Here is a 17,105-nt window from a genome sequence, read left to right as displayed (position 1 = left end):
ATTAAGCATTGTGTGAGGAAGGATTCATACTCTGCCCAATCTGACAGCTGTTTTCCACATTCTCTTTTTATTACAGCTCTAGTGTATTTCTATGCCATATACCAAATGAGTAAAACTTTCAAAACTTATTTAATGATGTAGGAGATACCATCTTCCAAAGCATAATCAGAAGGTAGATCTCCAACTCCCATCGCCTGTCAGGGGTTAAGGTTTAGTTCAAAGTAAGAATTAAAACATTTCACAGGTAATCTTTAATTATCTGCCCTCCCCGCCTAAATGAAGTGAACTCCGTTACATGCTTAGGTGCTATATAATTTATGAAGAGATGCCTCAGAATAATAATACTACCAGAATAATAATACTACCAGCATGCTAAAAAGGGAGCCATCTGAAGCCAGCCATTAATGAGCACACATTAAGGAGAATTCTGTCATTCTTCTGCATTTTGAAGGCTGGAAAGAGGCCACCTGAGGTCTACAGCCCAGGTCCTGGACACAGGCCTTTTCCTGTGCAGTCAATATAAACTATGAGTCCTGCCTCAGTTCCATAAGTCAAGCCAATAATCTTAAACTTTTTTTCCCACCTCCCAGTTCATTTTTTTCTGGATGGGACTTTGGGATAAAATACAGGAAAAAGCTTGCTTAAATACTGATTTGTCATCCAAAATACATGACTGTGTCAATTCAGATAATAAAAATATTTCTAAATTTGTACTTGAAACAGAATAATCAAAAATTAAAAACTTTGGATTTAAATAAGCATTTGTATGTTTGAATATTCTTCCTGACAGCTATTTTCAAAAAGTCTAACAAGTAAATGCTGCTCTGCCTATTTTGCTTGTCTCTTCTGATTTCTTCTACATCACCATGCACCTTAGAAGCTGAGGAACAAAAAGAAGTATAAAGAAGCCCAGTTATATTTTCACAAAAGGAGATTTTTGTAAAACATAGGAAGGATGGCATTGGCTAAAACTGTGAATTTTGGTATTAGATTAACAAGAAAAACAACAGTGTTGCAGCAGTCATGAACAGGTCAGAAGTTCTGAACGGGTTGAGCAGCACAGGAAACTCTTAGATTGAGAAGGTAAACTAACAGAGGCTAAATATGTATCTATGCTTTGGCAAGAATGCAAGCTACAGGTACTTCAGATATTAATGCAAGCTTACACTGGTGAACTGGACAAAGATCAACACATTTGTTTCATATAGACCACATATACCTACGTATATTGGGTAGTCCAAATGCTGAAAACACACGCCTCCCTTTGGATACATGTGCTTTAAAAATATATCACAGATAAATAAACACAATAAATTCAGGTGCAATGTTATCCTAGTCCAGAATACACACACATAGAAGTGATTAGATTCTTGCAATTAAAATCATTTACCTTTAGTAATGCGTAAATAATTTATTCTTTTGATGTTTAGTTTAATCAAACTACAGAAACAGAATAGTAGGGAACATAGAAACAGACTTTTTTTTCCATTCCCTTGGGGCACAATATAGAGCAATCAATTGTAAATTAATTGGGGAAAATTTGTGTTTTGCATAGCATAAAGAGGCAAAACATTAATTCACATTCATTTGCTTAATGGCATTTCTAATATGTTATGCATGTATGCAGCCTAGTTCTTTATATTGGAAAGCAAAACAATTACCAAGGATGTAAATACCAATAAACCATAATCTACATCTCTATTAAACAAGTAAAACTAGAGTCAAACTACTAGAAAATTTCTACACTTCTATTTGAGTGTATCAAATCCTCCATCAATTAATGAGAATTTATAAAGATTTTATTACATTTAGACACACTTGGTATAGATATGTAAAACCATCCATGACAGCACAGAGGTTGTATGTTGTGCGTTCTATCTGCATGAACGCTTTCAAGTCAGTTCTAGCTCTTCATATATTACTTACTTTATTTCTTATATAAACTTAATATCTGATCCAAGTACTCCTTCAGAAGAAACTAATACCCTTTTTAGTGGTATATGCATCTAGAAATTGTTCTCCTTATTTTTAAACAAAATCCTGCCTGTGTTTTCTCTTGTATTTGTACGGATAGATAAACAGATAAAATAAATATATGAAATGCAGGGGAACAACACTTTATGGTTAAAGTTTCCAAACATGTTTTCAAGGGAAAACAAAACCACATAAAGTAATAAAATAAAAATAACAAGCATTTTGCATTTTACTGGCCTTAAAAAAAATAATTTTAATTGGTGACTTATTGAATGAGATTCAATAAATGCCATTCTTGCTCTGATTAAATGTCAAGGCCATAGACATGCTATTAAAAAGCAAGCGAGCAATAATTTGGTGTGTATAATGACCGTTCCAGAGGATTTGTCTGTGCAATACTTTTCTATTCTTATCAATGAAACATCCTGTTCTGGTATCTTAAACTGTAGCTTATTTATTATGGTATGTTTTGGTTTAATAATATTTCATTTTTATTTATAACAATGGAAGCAAACTGACACTAACTTAACCTGATTGTGATTAGAACTCTGTCAGTCAAAATCTTATTGCTTATACGAAAAACAGTGCCTTGTGACTTTTGCTTCTTGTATCATGGAAACAAAGATTTGAGAACCCCAAATTTCAGTTCCTGTCCTCAGATAGGGAATTTGATCCACCATTTCTACAGCATTGACGAACCACTGCAAGAAGATAGGAAAAGTTGTTTACAACTCTGTGCAAGACTAACCTCCGGTGGTATTCTAGGCCAATGTGGTTATCTCAGTAAAGTTTTGCGTGACTCTGTACAAGCCTAATCTCCAGAGACACTCTAGGTCCATGTGGTTATCTTAGAAAATGCAGCTCATCACCACTTTATTCTGTAATCTATGCCTAACCAGACACAATTGAGCCCTTAGGAAATAATAGACTTTTCTGAGTGGCATAAAAAGCACCTCTCAGCAGAAAAAAACACTGTGCACTGGACCACTCTGGAAGTTCCTTGTATGTAAAAAAAAAAAAAAAATCAGGAAACAGTTCACAAGTATTTGTAGCATTTTTAGAACCTAAGTTAAATATAGGAGGAAATAATGCAAGGTGACTGAGACTTTCTGCATCATATCTTAGAACAATATTCACATATATTTTCACACATATAATTATTTATAATAAAAATAAATTTATAATAAATATATTTATTCACAAATACATTCTTTTTTCTTCTTCTTAAACTTGTTTCTATGAATAAAACCATATTCACATAAAAAGCTGTTCAAAATAAATTTGGGGTCTATTATTGCAATTCTTCAGCTGCAAAGGAAATTGTGGTTTGGATTCAACACAGTTTATAAGAAATAATTTTTGGAAAAGTGAGTCATTCATTTACAGAGTCACTCCAACAGAATGCATTACACAGATTAAAGTTACACAGATTAAACAGTAAACTTAGAATATCAAACAACAGCTATTGTATTAATTCAAATTGCTTATATGCAAAAAGTAATGCAAAAAAATATTTAGAAGTCATAACCTGTTTTCATGCGATTTTTGAATGGAGTGGTCGAATTTATCAATTAATCATTTGCTGTTCAAATCCATTATCCAGAACTGGTAAGTGAACACATGACAGCACGCTGCAGAAAGCAGGAAACACTGATAACCTAAAGAAACATAGAGCTTTGACTACAATTTGAGATCTTTCAAATTACGCGTGATGAAAGCTGAGGTCTGGTAGGAGGCTGATGGCATGATAATTGCTGTTTTCAGTTGCCTCTTTTGGGCATAAAAAGGATTGAGAAGTCTAATCTTGCCACATGGGTCTCCAAACATCCATTACACAGATAGCTTCAGCCTGAGCAAAACAAGCCCTCAGATTGAGAAAAAAAAAAAAGAGAGTCCTCAAAGGATATATAAAATAAATGTATTTTTTTTAGTGAAGTGCTGCTATTCATCTAGTAGAGTAGAAGTAGAAACAAGTTAAAATCTATTCATTTTTACTTCTAACTCAGTTAACTTCCAAAGATGGTAAGCAAGAGAAAGACAAAACCAGAAAGAAAAAAAAGAGATTCTCTTTTCCCCTCATCTTACTCTCCTCTCTGCCTCTAGCAGAGAAAAGCTGAGTTATGACTGTTTGCACCTATAGTTTTCATAAAAAAACAGAGCTTTATTTTGGTACTATATTACCAGTTTAAATTGTGCTTTTGCGCTCAGAATTGTAGGTATTAAGAAGGAAATCAGCAAATTCCTTATAATTCCAAAGCTATTTTACAAAGCTAAGCAGCGTCTAAGATGACCAAACTGAAACAAAACAACAAAATAGTCATAGCCATGACGAAGAGTATGATAACTCTTCTTACCAAATACTATTCATTTACACTCTGAAACTGACTGACAAGAAGACTGTGAATGTTACATATCAGCATCTCCCAAATCAATATGTGCCAGGCTGGGAGATATGGATGGAGCTACCTTAAATTGATTTCTCATCAATAACTACTCTGAATGTTTTCCAGTTACAAAATTAAATAAGACCACAATTAACCTTACCTGGATTCTAACATGTCCTAACTGCTGAACACTCTATATGGATCCTCCTTTCCTATGGCCAATCTCTTCGACTTTATCTGACGTCTATGTTATGAAGAAACGCATGTGGTATTTCAGGCATTGTCAGTGCTCCCATTAGTATTGTCACATCAGACAGAAAATCTGATGATAATAATTTTGAACATAACAAAGGATATTTAATAAAGACTGTACTATAACAACTGTTACAGTGGAAGGATGTTTCCTGGTAATTACCTGCATTTCCCTGTTACCAGTCTATACAATCCACCTAACCCTGCAACATTCTTTCTATAACATGCAGAAGCAGAACACAAACTTTACAATATCAAACTAGTATGTGCAGCCTCTGGAATTAAGGATTTTTCTCAGTGAGACAAATTTGCAGTTTCATGCTTCTTAACTATCTTTTTTCTTAATTTAAAAAAAAAAAAGAAAGCAATTAAAATTGTGGTGAAAAATACTTTGAGAGTGAACTTTTGTAACAAAATATGATTGACTCAGTAGCAGGAATGAGCCCGTTCCAAAACAATCTGCTTAAACTAATTACCAAACTAATGAAGGCTAATCATGTCAAACCTTAGAAACTGCTTGAAATATATGGTATTTCACAATTGAGCAAATTAAGCAGAAATATTTTTCATTAGAATATACAGGTTTATCTTTCAGGGATCACATTTGTACATAATCTACTATTTTATCTACAAAGGAAAGCAAAATAAATCAAAACAAACCTTTCAATTCAAAAAAGCGTTATTGGGTTGCTGTAGGACTCTGTGTTCTGTAAACTACTTCAGAGAAGAGACATGTTGCCCCTCTTTCCTTAACAGCTCTAGAAATTAATTCCACATATAAGGAAGAAGTATTTGGGGACATCATCAGGAGCCTTTCTGCTTGAACAGAATGTAGTTCTTTCTTCTCTGACACGCAGTCACAAAGTCTTATAGCAGTGCCTGAAATTAATAAAACCCAGGAGGTAGCAAGGAAAACCAGGAAGAGGAACAAATGAAAGTCATAAAGACTTCTTCAACTAAGCATTTCCTAGGTTATCATTTTGGCAAGCACACAGCATTATAATAATATTATTCACCCTAAGAAAAAAAAAAACACACAAATATAAGTACTTATTAGCTGAGCTTAGGTAATAGTTAATATTTTGATCTGCAAATATCAAGTAAGAATTGCTTATATCCAAAATATCCTAGATAATGTCTTATTTATTATAACTATGATAAAGCACACACAATCCTGCTGGAAATACATTCAAAAATATTCAAAACAGGGATTCTCTTGGCAGAAAAAAAAATAAAATGATAACAGACCAAGCTACTGTTAACACAACCTGCTCAACCTGTTGTGAAATCTTTTTGGCCGGGCACCGATCCCTACCTGACAATAACCAAAAACCAAGCTTCACTTTATCTTCATCAATATGAAATCGCAGTCTTCCAGTTTTCTTTCAAGGTAATGATAGACTTTTGTAACTAAGTGTCTATGTCCCTACCTAGAGTAGATTCTGCACCTTTCATTAAAAGTTTAGGCTAGTGAAAATCAGTTTTCTCTGTCCATATGGCTGTATAAACCACAAGGACATTAAAAGGAATCAGACATCCTGACTGTAAATAGAGCTCATCTCAATAATTTTTCATTGTTTTGTTCCAAGACAGACCTTTATTAACCAATGAAACTGAAACCCAGTTTTCAAGCCAAACATTTTTATGGCCTTCAGAGTATTTTCCTTACTGCTTGTAATGCAAGTCTTGATCAACCCTAAAAGCCTGTTCCTGAAGGACTGCCAAACAAAGCTATTTCACCTCATATTTGCTATAACTTTCTACTTATTACTTCTGTAACTTTCAAATGTTTCCTGGATTCCTCACATTATCTCTTCTGTCTCATGGATGACAGGAGACAGAAAAGAACATTCTGTCACTTTCAGAGGAATGCTTTCAGGACTTTTCAAGTTCTCAGCCATTCAGATGTGTTGCTTTACCCATTCATTTGATTCCAGAATAATGTCAACCTTTAACCAGTTGAAAGTTACCAGATGGCACTGGAGATTCAGAGCTGGAACTTCAGGAATACATGACAATTATTCTTGATAACCAGTAATGAAAATTGAGCCTGAGATAGGGTCTGAAAATAAAGAAGTTAGAATGCTCACACTGCTCTGTACTCTGTGTTCCAAATTATAGAAGTCAAATCTAGACTTACTTCAAAATCAGCATTGCCCACATAAAAATAGGATATCATAGTAAGGACAATTTAAAGCATACTAAGGCAAACTTAACAACTGGTGTGGATTTTGAACTTCAAATTATTTCCATGCTTTGTTTTCTTAGGATTGAGAACATTAAAGCAATTTAAGGTGACATTTCCATGCTCATTAACAGAGGACACAGAGTCATTTGCAAGGAGAAAGACAGGTGGTTTATATCTTCCATCATTATAATACTAAATAAGGTGACACCTGTTGCCTGAAGGAAGGATAATTATCCTGCAAGAGAACTTATACTGCATATTCAGTTCACATTTATAAGAACTGGCAGAAAAAGCCACACAGCAAAGCTAAATTATTCTTGTTTATCAGTTTAAGCTAGGGTTAAACAACTTGATCCCCAATGCACATTTATTGGTATTGGCCTTTGTACTGCATCAGGTAATGCAAGCAAGTAGGTCTGTTATTGGCCTTCACAAATACCTGCATTACCTATTATTACACACTACTGCATAAAAGCAGACTTATGTTACAATTTTAGAGTATCACCTTGCCACCTTCACCTTTTCTTCTGAGATAGTGGATTAACTTTCGAGATACTCTCTGCCTGGTTTCAATGGCCAAGGAAGGACCAAGTAAGAGAGAAATCAACCCTTCCAAATGTCATAGAGAGTTGATAACGTGTTCTTTGCTTTAAGTTTTTCCATGGTGTATGTGTACTTTTCTTCTCTGAAACACAGCAACATGTGTGGTTTTAAATATTGCCGATTACATGGATGACTTTAAAAAACTCAGGTATACAAAAAAAATCCTTTAATATAATGGGAAAAAATAGAAGGACTATATACTGGGGAAAAATGAGATGGGAAGGGTGGCTCTGAGTCTACACATGCTGGAGAGGTACAATGGAATCAATAAGTTTGCAAACTTGGACATAAATTATCTTAACAACATGAAAGGAAGAAAAAAATTGAAAGAAGATACATTTAGTGTTTCTAGAAGTATATGATTATTGAGCTGCAGTGCTATACATACAAGAAGAGATACTGTACTTAGCTTAAGTGCCTCTATTTATTTATCTTGTATTTATCCTTTTTCTTCTGGTCCTATTTTGAAAAACAAATCATAAAAAGAAAATAAGATCTGCATTTAAATGTATTCATTTCTGGGGAAATAAGAAATGAACCATGATAATCTTATAGTGTGGATTAGAGCTGACGAACGGGTCATAAATACAAAAAAGCAATAATTTCAGGTCTGAAAATAATATTAGTTTTTTAAATCATGTAAAAAAAAAAAAGAACTTTACATGAAATATTAGCAATGAGATGCTCAACCAAGCAAAAACTGTCATTAAAACTAAACACAAATCAAAATACTTTCTGCAATCAGAAATGAGTATCTTTGTGAGGTAATTTATGAGTATGCATAAATCACTCCAATGGATATAAAACACAGCAGAAAATAGGATTGCAAGGATTATTTCCTAATCCTTACAAAGGATATTCTGTTTTACACCTTGTCAGTTTTTGCATCCTGAAATTGTTTTTTTTATCAGTCCATATCTCTACACTGCCTGAAGAATATTTAAATATATATATATATATCCACTTCTGTTGAACAATACATTGTGAATCTGATTCCACAGGTGGCTCAGGATAAAAGTAATCACCCCATATATTCACAATTATAAAGTTAAAGCAATTTGGCCTAAATTGCTGGGAAGATTCAAAATATAGAAAGGATTATCCCACCCACTACTGGCACTTCGAACATATATATATATTTTACTCAGGATTTTCCACTAATTCCAATGACAATATTTTTTTTCCCCTTCGTGGATCTTAAACCACATTCCATGCAGTATACATCAAATACAGGCTGAGACTGTATCAGGATGCTCCTGATAAAATTGTATTCACTAGGCCCTTTTATATCTTTAGATTATTGTAGTTTAAAATCCCATCCAGTGTGCACTGTGTTTGGTTGGTTGGTTGGTTTGGTTTGTTGCTGGGTGTTTATTTTTTTAGGTGTAGGGACATTTACCTTGACATGATGATATCTCAAAACAAATTATAAATATAGCAACAACTGAAAGATGAAAACACTAAACATTTGGAGTCTGCCATTAAAGATTGACGGTTTAAATTAATTCAGGTCTTTCAAACCTAAATCTTTGTTATTGAAAAATTATACACAGAAATTACAGCTCCTAAAATTATCTTCCTTACTATTATGCTAATTTTATTACAGTGACCTTTTTTTCCCATGATAAATTAAAAAAAAAATCAAAATAAATTCACAAGGAAAATATTATGTGATAAATACTGCCACTATCTTTCTTTGCCTATATTACAACCACCTGAGCACACCTGCTTCTATGTTGTAGGCATGTTTAACATTTACATTGTAAGAACTACAAAATAAAAATACAAAATGCAGACTTTGCCAACAGCTCTGCTTGATTTTGGCTAGGATTCTTTACTAGTCATATGTATTATGGGCCCCCAGAATTGGTGTGGTAGCTTTCTAGAAAATCCAGCCAAAACTGGTCTAACTCATCTTTAGTTCTGGCCATCTGCTTGGAGCATCTGGTAACTGGGTACATTCACCCACATCCTGAACGTGATCGTTCCTTTGCCAACTATGTGCCTAGGTAACTGCCAAAATGTGCTTTGCCGCTACTAACATGACAACTGTCAAAAAGAAGTTGAACATGTACGGATGAATCTAAATTGAACTAACACATTACTTTCCCAACTTACAGCAATATTTTTTTTTTTTTTTAACATAATTGCCTGGTAATGGCAACAATAGATAACCCACTTACACAAAGAAACATTTCTGAGGGTAGGAACTATAACAAGGATACAAAAGATTTAAGTACCTTGAAAGTTATTCTCAATGTTTTTACTATTTTCTCTGACAATTAGAAAATAGATATGTAGCTTTATTTTAGAAATCAAAACAATTAATTGTAGCAATGAAAAAAATAGAAAAAAATCAGAATTATACATTCAATATCTGATTTTTAAAGAAGTAAAGAAATCTGATTACTTTGAGGCTTATTTTACAATTAATCCAAGTCTATAAAATTATTAGATGTAGTCTAACTGACAAGCATTGAAATTATTACAAGAGGATTTGGAATGCTATACAAGGAATCAGAACAGAGATGATAGATTATAACAAAAATGGAAAAGAAGTGCGCAACTTCAATTGAAATTCATCATCTTGTCATGTAAATTTAATTTTCTAATATCTCTGCTCACTCAGAAAGAAATACCTGCATATTATTTTGTGTATTTCATGTTAGGAGTAGTAGTCAAAAAAAAGAAAAAAGGTAACTAATTGATGAAAAGATGATTTCCTTTACCCAGTATCATAACTTTTCATCCTGTTTTGCCATGCCACTTGTGAAACTGTCAGATTTAATAAGTCAAAATAAGTCAAAAGCACATGAAAGAGAAAGTTTCAGTTTTACAGACTGAAAATTTAAAAGAAAAGCCTGGAAAACTTACCCAAGATCATGATAATAAATTACTATGCCATGGTTAAAGGAAAAAAATAAAATCTGGTATGTTCTGAGATTGTCATGGTGACTTCTCTTTCTTTCTTGCCCTGTCATCTGTCATCACTTTTCCTGTATTTGAATTGTAAGCTCCATGGAATACAGATCACAATTTTGTTCTGCAGCAAGTCAGTGCACAGGACAGTGGTCCTCATCCACCACTATGGCTCCAATGCACAATGCTGCAGTCGCAACCGGTGCCAAATTTAGAATAGTAACAAAATTATGTATTATTTCTGTTATGCACTGTGATTATGATTGATAAATGCCTTGCTTCACATGCAGGTGGTCCCACAGTTATCTGCCACTCCATGGTCAATCATGCTAATCCAGTTTAAAATACATTAGGAAACAAGTGCAATATCTTTTCCATTATCAATTTTTTAAAAGGTTTTACCAACTGTTCATTCAAGTCCTTTTAAATGTTTTTCTAAAATAAAATGTGTAATAAATTCTCACATATCATATATTAATATTCCTTTGGCTTCCATTTTACTTTCTTGTACATACTTTTAACATATCTATTTTAAATCTATTTTTAAGGCCTTGTGCTTTATAATATCACAAAGTTTGTTTAATGTAATTTTTAACTGATACAAGAGATACAACTACAATAAGTTCTTAATGAATTGTATATTTTGATGATTCCTCTGATATCTGTGAAATTGTTTCAACATACAGTAAACAAGAGCACAAGGGTAGTAGACCGGACTCATTTAATGAAGGAGAAAGAGTAAATCTCACGTGGATCTACCTGGTCATAATGTTTTTATGAATTTATTTTTATTTTTACATTAAAGTAGACTCAAATCACATAATGCCCATGGATGCTAAGAACTTTTAATGACATATAAAATCATGCCATTCTTATCTTGTAGTGTCTATGGTGTGAGAACTTGTTCTGTTTTACAGACATAATAAGCATCTTATACTTTTGGCTTTTGCCCAGGAAAATTTATTCCAAAAATGGAAAAAAAAAAAAAAGTGTAACAGGTTCACAAAATAAACACATGCACTGAAATAAATATATAAATATTCAGACACTGCAAATTGTTTCTAGGGTTAAATACAAGTAGCTTTGCCTTTTCCTTTGCATCTTGCACTTACTGCTATACAGAGCAAACCTGAAGTTCTAAAAATCCACTATTAGAAGAAAGTAAAGTAGATTTTCGTAATTAAAACAACATCCCAACAGTAATCCCTAGTCAAATTTTTCAAACATGTCCACGAATTTTAGATACTCACTTTGGAGTTTTTCAGCCTAAGATTCTAAAAATCCAACTATCATCTGATACTGTCAGCCACCCAAGTTGAACACCTCAAAATTGAGACTCTCAGAAACACCCATTCGCATTTCAATGTGAAACTGTATCTTCGCCATATATAACAACAGAAAACAGTAAGAGTGTATTACAGTTAACTGTTAATTTGCACTTGTTAATTTGTAAAGAGAAGCAGGATTCTGTATGAAACTCCTTGCTATGGAGTGTGGAATAAAAGCAAGACTCCATATTCCTTCCAGCAGAAATTCCTTCTATTTTTACAAAGCCTATATAATTTCCAGCAATTGTATCAGACCGTCTAGTAGAGCATAGTTCCAGAAATATCTTATTTCAGGACAGGTTCTCTTATGAAAATCTACTGTATTATCTTTTTGTGCTTTAAAACTAAACTTATATTTATTCCTCCATCACAGACTCCACACTTATTTCAACAAAAACATCCTAGTTATACAGGGGAAAAAAAAAAAGTACCAATTCTTGAACTACTTCAAATAAATAAGTTGTTGCACTTTTTTTTTTTTAATCAATAGTACTGTAATAAAAATGCCCCAAGAAAAAACATCTTTTCTATTTTAATCATTCAACAAGCATGGAAGAAGAACATCACAAAAAGTGTCAGAAAAATACTAAATTTTCAAATGTAGTCTGTATAACTCCATGATTCTGACTTTAAAAAATAACAAATAATAATAATAATAATAATAAAAAAGAAGTGCTGTAACCACAGTCAAGTGAGGAATGAAATCTCATCCCCAGTTTTTGGTTAGTTGACATTTCCAGGATTTCTGTCCACAGAAATGCTCAAAGTGGTTATAATGACAAGAACCGAGAAGTGGCTCTTTCAGTTGATGTTTTTGAAAGGTAGCTTTGTATGAACAGCTGTGTTTTCAAAATGCTTGCCACCTCTAAATTGGTCCTTGTGAAGTGAACTGTTTGCCTTATTGCCAGCAGGGCACATTGCAGTGTAGCTGCTGCATTTTTAGTTTTTATCACTGTCTCTCTAACTGCTGAAGTGGAAAAGAAAGATTGCCAAAACCTGACGTGTTTCTTTTCCTTTCTGCCCACTCTGACTTGGTTTTTAGCTGTCTGTTGCTCCAGTGATGAGAAACATTGCTCAGTTTATTCATTCACTGAATGTCTTTTCCAGCTCAAATAATGGTGATACCCTCTTGTAAACCAAGGCTCCAGCTGTCAGTAGCAGTAAACGAAACAAACCTAATTAAGACATACCAATCATTGTCTACACAAGAGATAATTAGGTTGCAAAAAGTCTCACTTACCAAAGAATCCAGGGCGTGTCTTCCTAAAAGCAAGAGGTAATACCTTACAAGCAAGAGACACACCGCATTTAATAAGACCATAACTATGGATTGAATGTAACAGGGATGAACTTCCAAAAGAAATTAAAGAGTCTCTCGACAAAAATTTAAATACTTTATGATAGAAGTTATAGCACAGAAAAACAATAATAAAATATCGAATAATTATTATTACTAATAAGCAATAGTAACATTTTAGATGCAGAAGCTATTTAGGCTTTTCAATTGCAGACACTAGGAAGCAAACCACAACATTTTATCCAAATGAAGAAATACACGTACAATCAGACTGCTAATAATAATTTTTCAGTGCACTCTAGTAAAGACTTTTACATCAAAGACCTTAAAACTACCGTGCATAGCTCCTGCTGCTGCTTGTGTGAAAACACTAATCCCACAGCTCAGCTAGCAGGTGGTAGTTTGCTGCTGAGCCTCATCTCTACAGGCTTGGCTGTTGTGCATCATAGTCAGCACAAGTTTTAAGAATCAATTGCATCACATCAAATACATTGAATCACCATCAAAATCCACTAAAAAGAGCTATAATAAAAATAGTGTTTTTACTTAACAGATTATGCTTACGTAACTGCAGTATTTGAATTATTTTGTTTGTTTAGAAAAAAAAAAATCTACTTTTGCACAGGAAGCCTCTATATGTAAATCTCAGGTACCTTAAATACTATTCCAAGGAACAGGACAAATGACCTTCAGGTTCTCTTTGTCCTCTTTACTGGTACCTTTAAAATTGGATATTTGAAATGCAAAACTTTCACATAAAGCTCCAGATGGTACAAAGCACTTAGCTTTAAAGCACTGGAAGGCATTAATAAAAATTCTGAAAGTCACAGTTAGTAAGAGTATTTCAATTTAATCTTTATTTACTGTTATCAGTATATTAATGAAGAAAGGGAATCAACATGTTCCCAAAGTTCAAAGTATCACAAAGTTAAATGCTTATTTTCCAGTATAAACATTTATCTCTGTGAGGCTGCATTCTTCAAGGAAATTGAACTTCAATTATAATTTATAGTCTTGAGTGCAAGATAGCAGTTTACATGAGGTTTATTTTATTACAGTAAACTGCAGCTCACTTCTCAGTTCAAAATGGTTTGTACACATCTCAAGGTTAGAAATTAATTACATACACACAGGAACACAGACTCACACAATCAATACAACCAGTTGACATGAGCAAAGTCATACTGCCTAACTTCATTTTGGGTTTTGATCTCTTCAAATGGGACCAGAAAGCTTAACATCAGTAATCCATGCTTTCTTAACATTTTTGTCAACATTGTATATTGAAGATTCACAAAATAATACTATTAGAAACAAAAAGACCAAAGCAAATGTTTTGCCATCCAAACCATCCTACACTGTTTTTCCTGTGCCTTTCACTGCTTCTCTCTCTTTTTTTTTTTTTTAGTGTCCCACAAGCCACCATGGATGCCCATAGTACTCTAGAAATATTCTTTTATTCCATACCTTGAATGAAGTCAACAGCAAATCATTTTCATATAAAATAATACACAAATATAACACTATTTAAACCAAAAAAACTTTCTGAAGTGAAACAATGTATTTCAGAATGATGACTCTGTAGGCTTGGAGAGGGTGAAAATTATTCTACAATCTGTTATTCAAGGCACTCAACCCCAGTGAATATTTTATACGTGGCAGAAGCACTTCAACTGGAGAAATAAGAAAGATTAATGCTAGAACACTACAGGAGCTTGAGCTGGTGTCTTATTAGCTGAAGCATTCACCAGAAACAGAAAAGACATCAGATTAAATCATAAAGAAGAATTTCAGCCTGGATCTCCCACATCTTTTTGACGCCTTTTGCAGAAAGCCCAGTCTAATTAATATATGAAGTGAAAATTTCCACAAATGTCCTTGTTTTGGGCTCAAGAATCCCATAGAAGCTAACTGATGTTGGTTTTTTGCACACAAAAACATAGTAATATACATACTTTTCCTGGTACAGCATCTCAGGTACCTAGTACTTTACACGTGAAAAGTCCATCTCTGTCTACATCCTATCATTCACAGTGACCAACAGCAAATGTCAGGGTGGAGCAAAAAAGCAGGTCAATTATATAGTTATACTCCCCGAAAATACTTTCCCAGCACCTCTACTGAGCAGAAGTCCTAAGCATCATAACAGAATTTAAATGCTGAGCTTAGATATCTGCAGGAGCAATTTATTGAACCTCAGTATCTATATTACTCAGGTAAGAGTTCCAATGACATTTCAATTATTAGAAGCTAACAATTTGTATTTGCCATACAAATATATTTGTAATATACAATCCAATTAAAATTCCAGAAGTCAATGGAACACGTGCCTAAGAAACTGCATCAGGAACAGGACTCAAAAAGTGCTCCCCCTCCTCCTCCAAATCCTCTCCTCTGCCTATATAGTAAATTACATCTGTGCATTTGGCATTGAATGATTTCTACTGAGAGACCTTTAGTAAATGGGACAGTACTCCATAAAGGCACATCACCTTGCCTTCTGATGACTAAACTAAGAGCAAGTTATAGGCATTAGCTGTCCAATGCAAATCTCTATTTTTCTGCAAGCCCCAAGTTCATCTCATTTCCCAGAACAAAGGAACAGATTATATTTTTACTATTTCTATCGACATAGCTTTGCATTTCAGTATAAACTGGGCCATTTCCACAAAAAACATATTATTAATCCTCAAAACAGCAGAATGTTTCTGTATGTTTACCTCACACGTCTGTTCACTTTTTTGATATACTTATGTGTTAAAATAAAATATTAAATGTCTTAAAATGTACATAACACAGAAGCCACAAACATTTGCCAAATGTTCTTCAATACTCAACATTGTCCAACACCTTTCTTCTGAGCTGATACGAAATGCCTATTTGATCAACATGTCCAATCCTCCTGAGCCTGCAAAGGAAATCTAAAATCCAAATCCTTGACACTTGACTTTTGTAATTCTGTCTATCGATACCAACAACATCTCAGAAGTTATTTATCAATGTCAATGAAGCATTGATCTCATCTTACAGTTTGTAAACAATGTCATTGTGAATTTTAATACAAAAGCCAAAGGGAAAAAGGGCATAAATGTGTATCATATAGCAGCCTTCTGAGACAAAGTCTAGTAACGGTTAGTGTATAGTATATATTCTGAAGTAAATGCAGCAGCTAATGTATACTACTTCATATATAAAAACACAGAAGCTTTTGAATTATATCACTTGGAATACAATGTACACTTGTAGTAGGATATTTTTCCTCAGGAAAAGTAAAGAGATACCAAAAATCTGAAGAGAGGACACATTTGACATTTCAGAATGCTACAACTCCAGTCTTTATTATCATTTGGAATATGAAGACAATCTGCAACTTAATAGCAAATTTCAGATTCTTGCAGAGCTACAGATGAAAAAGCAACTGCTAGTGTTGGCTGTTTTTTCTTATATTCTTATCACTTTAAAGACAATTTTCTGTTTTTATTATTCCCTGCAATTGAAGTTATTGAAGCCAAAATAAGCAAGCCAGTAATTAGACTAAATTTGCCAAAATGACAAGACATTTAATACAAGGTACATATTCCTTTCTAATTGCTTTAAAGAGAGAGAGAGAGAAAAAAAAAAAAAAAGAAAAGAAAAGAAAAAGAAAGTTTTCTTCCTAAACATCAGCTACAAAAGGAATTAGAAAATGATAAAATTAGTGGATTATCAATTTTGTAAATATCTGTATAAATATCTCAAAGGCTTGCCTAAGAATGCCATCATTAGGAATGTGTATTAATCCAACCATTCAATTTTCCTTTGATTAAACATAAATTATGTTCTTTATATTTATAAATTTTATGTTCAAAAGTTAAATATTCATGCTCTGTAGGATTTTGCTCAGTGTTTACATTTTCAAAGCCAACAGAACTCAGTCTGCTTCTAGTGATAACTGTAAGAAAAAAATATTTTAAAGGGGCATAAAATATGTAGAAAAATCTCACTGATATATTTTGCTTTATACTTTATGGATCTTCATCTTTCTTCAGAGCAATGCTCCACTGGACGTATGACAAGCTACAAGTCTGAAGATATATTACTATATTAACTTCATTTATGCTATCCGGATACCACTACAATACTCTAGGCACCACAGTCATTTTCTTTTCTTACTTGCAATA

The 17,105-nt window shown here is 33.4% G+C and overlaps 2 protein-coding genes across 7 annotated transcripts in view; one reads left to right on the top strand and one right to left on the bottom strand.

Annotated features, from left to right (window-relative positions):
- Positions 1-17,105, bottom strand: part of IMMP2L (inner mitochondrial membrane peptidase subunit 2) — a 460,185-nt gene that overhangs the window by 244,116 nt on the left and 198,964 nt on the right. The gene's annotated exons all lie outside the window — the stretch shown is intronic.
- LRRN3 (leucine rich repeat neuronal 3) overlaps positions 1-17,105 on the top strand; it is a 45,133-nt gene that overhangs the window by 24,984 nt on the left and 3,044 nt on the right. The window lies entirely within an intron of this gene.

Source organism: Anser brachyrhynchus (genome assembly GCF_964034855.1).
Source record: "Anser brachyrhynchus genome assembly, chromosome: 1".
Classification (NCBI taxonomy): Eukaryota; Metazoa; Chordata; class Aves; order Anseriformes; family Anatidae; genus Anser; species Anser brachyrhynchus.
The sequence above is the reverse complement of the archived record's forward strand: the minus strand, read 5'-3'. Positions and strand labels throughout refer to the sequence as shown.